Genomic DNA, 9,170 nt, shown 5'->3' with positions numbered 1-9,170 from the left:
TGGTTCCCAAGTAGCAGTGGCTTCTCAATTTTCTTCCTCACACCCGGAGTTGCATACCCACAAATTATGTTTAGAACTGGAGACCCACTTCTATTTTATTATAAATTTCTCAACAAGGTCCACAAATTCAGTAGTGGTAGGGTTGTCAAGTTGAAGCGTACTCTCCCAAAGGTGTTTCCATAGCATTGACGGAGTTGCGTCCTTAATAATTTTGTCAATCATGTCTTCATCCACAGCTTGGATGGCGTTAAGTGGATATTGGGAGGCACTAAATATGTTCAGCCTACATTGCTTATAGTCCCATGAGATGTCTATAATCTCCATCCTACATTGAATACAGGCATTAGTCGTGGCAAGGAATGGTCATCCCAAAAGGACAGGAATCGGGTTTATGGAGGTTTCCATGTCTAAAATGATGAAATCAACAGGGTAATGCAAATATCCTACCTTGACTACCATGTCTTCTACCACACCCCGGGGTTGCTTAAGAGTTCAATCAGTAAGGCATAACGAAACCGAGGTGGGTCGCAACACTCATGTATTAAGTTTTTAATAAGCTAAGTATAAAAGGATGTTCACATTTTCTCTTAAATCTAGAAGGGCCCCTTCAATGGTGTAATCTCCAATTACACACGAAATAATAGGTGAGCCCAGGTATTTTAGTTTTGGAAAAAGGTGCTTTAGTATTATTTAACTCATATGCTCGGTTTGCTTAACCAAACCATCCTTGTGCACCCTTGATTCTATCCCTTGCGCTGACAAGTCCCTAAGGAACTTTATGAACACAGTCGATTGCTTAATGTCATCATGGAGAGGATTATCTATTCTCACTTGTTTAAACATGTCCTAGATGGACTCAGTGGAAGCCTCTTTTCTAAATATAGAGGGTGCAAGTGGGGCTTCTAGATGTGTCACTAGGTAGCCGTGAAAAGACCTATGGGAGGCGAAGTGAGGTGTGGTCCTTTTGGTGGTAGACGTGAGACTCAATGGTCTTTGTACCCAACTAAAGGAAGAAAGAGTGCATGAATCCGCATTGGGTGCTTCCAATTTTTCATCTTGGCTCTCCTCTGTGCTTAACTGCTCCTTGCCTTGTTCAGCTATCAACCTGCCATTTAGAATTGTGGTTATCGCATGGGCATGCTCAAAATATGATGAGGGGCTAGCGCCCGGTTCATATTCTACCCCGTATTGTCCCTTAGGATTTACTATAGGCTGACTTGGAAACTTGCCTTCATCTCTCCAACTCAAGGTGGTAGCTAGTTGTCCCAATGTGGCTTCTATCTTTGCAATGGATTGGGAGTCAGAATGAAGAAGTTGTCGATCAACTTCAATATTCTTAAAGGACATCAGCACCGTCTCTTAAAATGCGTCGTACTTAGGTTGCGAGGGAGATGGCTATTGGGCAGTTGAAAATCTTGGGGCTGAATGAGGATGACTTTGGAGATTTTGGTATGGTCTTGGAGGCAAAGCATTCGGGGCTTATGGAGGTCTTTGGGCTTGAAAATAGGGAGCTTGTGGCCTCCATGAGAAGTTAGGATGTTGTTTCCACCTCGGGTTGTAGGTATTCGAATAAGGATCATTGGACGGCTTATCGTACCAATCATGAGTGGCCTTTACTTCCTCCTACACAAGCTCAGGTTGGGAGTGCACATGTGGGTAATTATAACATGTATGTGAAGGGTTAAAGAAAATTGCGCAAACCTATGCACACGCTGTTATCTGCAGTCCTAGGGACAAGTATTGATCTAATTTTTTAGATATAGCATGTAAAGTAGGGGCCATGTCCTAGTTTGCGGCCAATTCATAGACTCCTTTAGGTTTAGAGGTTGATGGATTAGGTAATCTATGGGTGGGAGCCATATGTTGCTGAGAGTTTTCCGCAAAATTTTCAAAGAGAATCCAAGCCCCGTTCTTGTGCTTAGTAAGGAAAGTACCTCCACATGACGCATCAACCATAGACCTATGTTTCTCAGCCAACCCTTCATTGAAAGTTTGGACTAATTACCACCTGAGGACCTGGTGATGTGGACATTTACGGAGCAGGTCCCTAAAGTGCTCCCAAGTCTCGAAAAAGAGTTCCCCATCCATGTGTGAGAAACTTGTGATGGCTTTCTGAAACTGATTAGTCTTCCCAATTGGAAAGTACTTTTTAAGAAATTCATGTTGCATGGTGACCCAATTAGTCACCGAGTTTGGTTCTAAGGACGTCAACCAATATTTGGTCTTGTCTTTTAAAGAGAATGGGAAAATCCTAAGTTGGAGAGCATCATCACTGAAATTAGGGATATAGATGATGGAACAAATTTCCAAGATCTCATCTAGATGCTAATAAGGATTTTCAGTATAATTCCCAAGAAAGTTTGGGCAGCATCAAGATAATCAAAGTCTTAATCTCAAATTGTGCCGCTTGCACATCCAGGAACCGGATGCAAGACAACGATGTGTATGCATTAGGTACAAAGTAGTCCCTAAGGGGTCGGAGGTGTTGCTCTCCCACCAGAGGTAGGTGAGGAGCATGGGGTTCCGGGATTTGTTCAGTGGGAACTGGGGGGTTATCTTTGGCCATTGCTTTTAGCTCAGACGACTCAGCCTTCTCATGATTAGAGATAGGTTTCCTAAAGGACCTACGGGATTTCTCAATCTCAAGATCTATGGGAACTATCTCGGGTTCCAAAGAGTGCAAACCAAACATACACACGTGGAAGCACACAGATTCAAACTTCAAAAATAGGAAACAAAACAAAGAAAATAGAAATTAACAAAGAAAGTGAACACAAAAGGAGAGCAAATCAAAAGAATAAGGCAATAGTACTCTAAAGCAGAAGTTGGCTTATAACTGTAGCCAAGTCCCCGGCAACAGTGCCAAAATTTGGTAGGCTCGCCAAGGCTTGGGTCCTTATTTATAAAATCTAACTATCCCAAGTTCAGTAGAAAGTGGGTAAGTTGGGTATCGATCCACGGAGACTTGAAGCGCAGTTATTAAACATCTTCCAATATAGTAACTAAAGCCTTGTTATGAAAAAGAAGTGAAAGATGATATTTTGCAATGGTGATTATCTCATAACTACTCGAAAGCATCTAACTAAAAGCAAATAAATTTAAAGTACTGGAAATTAAGTAAATTTCTATGTTACCCTACTCCTACAAAGTGATATTGTGGTCCAAGTTAGACATTGGATGCCATGCTTCTAACTACGCTCATCCAAACTTCCATAGAAGTACTAACCCGAGCGGGCCAAAGTGGGAGAGGGGCAATTGAGGGCACAGGGTAGCAAGGGTGCACCAACCGTTCGAAGTACAATTGGGAACCGGAGTATATCCTATCTTAACAATAATGAAAACCTTTGCGGTTTCGTAGCCAACTATTTCCCTCTAACTGATACATAACAGTGCTTATCCTTATCTGCAAACGTTCATCTAACATACAACAAGTAAATGGAAAGCAGTAAATTGAGAGCAATAAATGAAAGCATGAGTAAAAAGATCATCCCTTTATCATTCCAAACGTCTATGACTAATTCCAAAAGTACAAGAGGAGATCCTAATATACACGACTATTGCATGAACGCTGTCGGTTGTCATAGGTTGTTGGACACTCCATACACAAACCAAAACTACTCAACTCCTATTCTATCTTGGCTCTTAATGACTTCCTAGGTCTGTCACTCACCTAAGAGAGGCCAAATAGGAACCTAAGGCTTGTGTTCGTAATGAATACTTATAGGCTTTAGGGTTTACAACATTTGTTTTAGAAATTAGGAAAGGTTATAGCAAATCTCACGTAGAAGATCATTGCTATCGACCGAGTCGCTCCTTTGTCATTCTTGTGCGCACCCTAGTCGGATCTCACGGGAAGTCAGGGATTCAAATCTTCAATGTCTTTGACTTCGTCGTGCTTTAGGGTATTGATGGTCGAGTTAATGGTTGAGACTTGCAGTATCTCGGCCTTCAAGAATTGTCAGTATCTTGACATAGTTGCCTCGGAAGGTCTTTTGGTCGACCACTTCGTCGAGACTCTTGGTGCCTTTGAATTTCAGTTCTGTCTCTGTATCTCAGCATAGTCACCCTAACAAGTCACTTGGTCAAGCACTTGGTCGAACCTTACAACATTCTTATCTCAAACTCAACCTCGGAGTTTGCAGTGGAAGATTAAGTTGCCCCTGTGGTTTGCTTGTCATGCCACATGGTCGAGCATCATCTTCTTGTCCATTTATGATCTGAAGCCTCTAGAGCTTGGTTGAATGTATAAATTCGAGCTTTGAATCCTCCATGGTTTTAACCTATTTTTCTTGAAAAGGCAAACAAACCTTGCATAACTCTGAACAATGATAACTCTGGGTAAATACATAATAAAATGAGGATAAGTACAGGTAAATGTGGGTCGAAAATCATATATTTTAGGGACTCATCAGAAAACAATAAGATACTACCTATTACCATGTCTCCCGTCTTAAAGAGTAAGAGAATAAACCTGCCCTTGGGCGGTGTTCCTTTGGTAGTTGCCTCTAGGTGCCTGATTTCCTCCGCAGTATTGATTAGGTGGGGGTGCATTGTTCGATGTCCCATAGCAGTCTCGTGCAAAGTTTTCAGGTCTCCCGCCCCGATAACAAGTATTCCTCCCAACACGGGATTCCCCCCAATGCCTCCCATCACACCTTGTACAAAGACAGGGTGATGGATTACCCTGATCAGCTCCAATCCCCATTCCCGGTTCTGGCCCACATTGTTATTTCTCCTCCATGGACCCTGATTGGTACCTTCTTGTAAACTTGGAGGCATGGGTCTCTTCCTCTGGCTCTGCAACCTTGCGATCCCCTATTGACTTGTCTATGCTACGGTGGTTTTATCCACCAGTTCCAAAAAATATCGCACCTATAAAACCGTCCCCTGCTTATAAATCTCCTGCTCAGGCTCCTCTCGAACCTCTGTGCCTTCTTCAACTCATCTGGAACCATATATAGGGTGAAGCGATATAGGTCAATGAACTTAGCAGTATATCATGGATTACCATGATTTTTCAGAAACCATCATTTCAGAAAAAACACAAAATTCTGTCAAGGAATTTCTGCCTCCAGGCTGCTAGACAAAACTCAAAATAATCTTCGCATTCCTATCCTCATTCTAACTCAAACATATACTCTGGTAAAATCATTGGACAAAGTCTGCAGAAACTAGCAAACCTAGGCTCTAATACCACAATTGTAGCATCCTGAACCTAGTGGGGCCCAGAGTGCTATAATCTATACATACATCTCTGATACCGCATTACTATAAAGACCCAAACCCGAAGTGAGGTACCGGGTACACCTGTCCATAAATCAATATAACACAAGCAGCGGAATATATATATATATATATATATATATATATATATATACACTATACCAGAGTTCTAATACTACCACAATTACACATGTATCTCCAAGCGTTCATATTACATCCCTGGTAACAAAACATATCAATATACGTGTATAGATCAGTGTTTTGCAAAACTTACTTCAACCAAAAACTATCTAGTCTCGCCCTAAAGCTTCCTAAGAATGGCTCCCTAGATTTCTTGAAATGTTAAAATGCTTAATGGGGTGAGACTCTTCTCAGTAAGACAAAATAGATTATCTTCAGTGTGTGGCTATCATGAGTTTTAGTGTGAACAATTCATCTTCATATACATAACTGTAAGTGAAATGGCATTTGAAACTATACTCGCACCTGTATTATTTAAAATACATACATTTGACTAAATATAGCCCATTTATCATAAATCTACATATATGCATAGAAGAACCTTTCTGAAGGGAAACTATAACACATCATCTAAAAACTCCTATGATTGGGTTGTGCGGTCCTATAACGACTTGATTTTCATGCCATTTTTTTATATACCATAAAATTATACTACTCTAATACCCTAAATAAAGTCTATAACGTCATCTCGATCCAAGTGAGGACCGGGAAGCCGTAACATCCATAAAACTTCCTATAGAGTGGTAAACAAAAAGGCATAGATCCACATTTACAATACCAGAGTTTCAGTATTCCCAAAATACACATACAACATGAACGTTCCTAAAAATCTTCCATTTAATCTCCTAGAGACCATTCAAAAAAGCATCTTTCCCAAAAATACTCACCCTACAAACAGGGCAGAACTGTAGTCCCCTTACCTCCGAGCCTGATCTACTCATCTATCTGGTTCACCTGAAAAGTGATAAATTATTAGGATGAGACAACTCTTAGTAAGACGAAATATGCTATTACTAGTATGTGGAAAATGAGTTTGTATAACTGTAATATCTGATTTAAAAGTATTATATGCTGTAAACAACCGAGTTTGAGAAAACACATATAAATAGAACACAGTATAACTCACACCTATGTTGCTTAATATAAACTACTGATATATCTATATTACTGGTTAACCATGATTCTATTTAACTGAAATAACCATAACGTTGTAATAACTGATCTGAATAAACTGATATATCGAAATGTTATGGTTTTGTAATTTGAATATCATGGTTTACTGAAACTGGATTTCATATTTTTGTATAAGTTGTGAAAATCATAATATGTATAAATCATAATTCTGGCTAATACTGCATACCGTGCTTTCTATATAAACTATATAATCATGGTACTGAGAAAACTGAATATTTTAATTATGTAAAATCACATAAGTTATGATATCATGAAAGTTGTATAAATTTTGTGTTGTACTAATAATTTCTCATGCTAAACAATTAATTAAATAACACACACACACACACACACACACACACACACATATATATATATATATATATATATATATATACTGAAATCTGTAAAACTATATAATTTTCTTACTTTGAAAACACCCATAATCATATATCTTATTTTACTGGTAAATATTTCTAAATCAGCTGGCATAGCATATTTCCTTTACCTATCTGACTGGGAGGCTTGCATCCAATTCAACCCTCACACCCTTGGCGTACCAACCTCAAATCCTGCAATTACATATATACAAATTTCCCAGTAAAACATAGAATTTCCCAAAAAATCATCACACTCATATTTCCTGAACCTGCCTACTCATAATTACCCAAACTATAATTTACTGGGGTTCTTGAAAAAATATCCGTTGGGGTCCTCAACCCATGCTTGCAGGGTCCCAAAAACATCCTACTCTTGAAATCATGACATCCTAATTTTACTCCACAAATCACCGGTATATTCTCATACAACACAAAATCCGGGTTCAAATTAACCTTGTAATTCTGGAAATACCTAAATAATCTACTTACCCTAATTTTGGGATGGTGCCCAAGTTGGCCTAACTAACAATCTACTCTGGTAGACTTAGAGAGAATCTCCCCAGGATCATCAAGGCAGCTTCTGATCATCAAAATGGGGAGAAACGAGGCAAGAACTGTAGAGAGAAGGAGGGAGAACCGAAATGGAGAGAGAGAGCTGGATATTTTGATTTATCTCACTGAAATGTCATTTTTTGGTATTTGTAGAGTGCTGTCCGCATGGACTCATCGACGAGTCTAAGAAGGAGGTTTGTTAATGAACACATAACCCTCGTAGATGAATTTCAGGCCCAAAAATCAGCCCTCTCAGTAAGTCTCGTTGACAAGACACATGTCCACGTTGACATGCCCAAGAAGACAGCTCGTCGACGAACGCCTTGCGTTCATTGACGAGACCCTACTGAGTCCCACTTTTGAAATTTCCTTTCCTCTTTTTTTTTTTAATTATTCAATTGCTATAATTCCTCGAGTCTCTACATTCTCCTCTCTTTATAAAATTTTGTCTTCAAAATTTGCTTTTTGTGCTATACACCATCCTCTGAGAAAAAAATGGCTACTTATTTTATTAATTACCCTCACTTATGGTGGAGGAATACCATGGTTACATATACGGTTATAGGAGATTGCAAATATACTCATAAAAGAAAATTCTCCCAAAACCAAAACACTATCTTATCCTATAATCTAAAATACAACCCTACATTTTTGTACTGATTAAATCAAAAATGACTTTATTTAAATAATATAGATTAATATTGTATGTAACATCCTCAAAATTCTTACCATTATATATATATATATATATATATATGTGTGTGTGTGTGTGTGTGTGTGTGTGTGTGTGTGTGTGTATCTACATCCATACCTAAGCAACGGAAATACAAATCATACAACCATTTACATATATACTATACAATACCAGAATCCAGTATACACAAGCCACAACCATACAAAATAAACCCCTCCATCATCATCCATCAAAAAAATACAAAACCCTGTCGTAACTTACCCTACAACCAGGGTAATCTCGTAAACTTCCTATCTGCGAGCCTAATTTACTCGCCTAGGTGGCTCACCTGAAAAATGTTAAAGTAATGGGGTGAGTCGATGCCCAGTAAGTGGAAATATGCTATTACTAGTGTGTGAAAACTATGTCATAAAATTATAATAATAGAATTCAAAAACTGCATAATCTGGCGATTCTGTACAACACATGTATAATAACCTAAAATGTTTGTATCATCTAAACTTTCTATCATTCATAGTGCTACATCATACTATATATAATAAAAGCTGTAAAACTATATACATATACATAGCTGTGTTCTTTCCCTAGGACTCTATATGTCATGATTTGACCCCTCATGATAGGGTTGTGCGGCCCGTAGGCAGAACTTAACCTACTCGGGTAAGTCACTATACTCTACACTACTCCAACTCAGCCAAACTACATACACTCCTAAGCTCAGGACTAGCTGCTACCTCATCAAACCGGCTCCCTCCACCCAGTGAACTGGGGAGTTGCATACTCTCCAAGCACGGTTGACGGTACCCACACACTATCTAAGATATGTGGTTGCACTCTATCTATATCTAGCAATGGTACCGTGCTCTATATTCTGTGTCTGTACTGTATCTGTCTATATACTTTCCTCAGGGATCTGATACTATATATATATATATATATATATATATACATACATACATATATACTCTTTTACTGTTTTCATCATTTTCCAAATTTACCATAACGCTATCTTTCTGTACTGTAAATACTGTAATCTGTAGCATCTTGATGCTATCTCTGTATATCTGTCTATATATTCTGTCTATATACTCTGTATGTTATGGTAATAGAAAACATGGCATACTATA

General features: G+C 38.7%; 1 non-coding gene across 1 annotated transcript; it reads left to right on the top strand.

Moving 5' to 3' along the window:
* Positions 1-2,014: 2,014 nt before the first annotated feature.
* LOC131145287 (small nucleolar RNA R71) lies at positions 2,015-2,120 on the top strand. Its single transcript, XR_009134070.1, has one exon. It is a non-coding gene; the product is annotated as a small nucleolar RNA R71 (small nucleolar RNA).
* Positions 2,121-9,170: the final 7,050 nt, after the last annotated feature.

The sequence above is a fragment of the Malania oleifera genome, chromosome 12 (genome assembly GCF_029873635.1).
Source record: "Malania oleifera isolate guangnan ecotype guangnan chromosome 12, ASM2987363v1, whole genome shotgun sequence".
Classification (NCBI taxonomy): domain Eukaryota; kingdom Viridiplantae; phylum Streptophyta; class Magnoliopsida; order Santalales; family Ximeniaceae; genus Malania; species Malania oleifera.
Note: the sequence above shows the minus strand (reverse complement) of the source record. Positions and strands in the feature narration are given on the sequence as shown.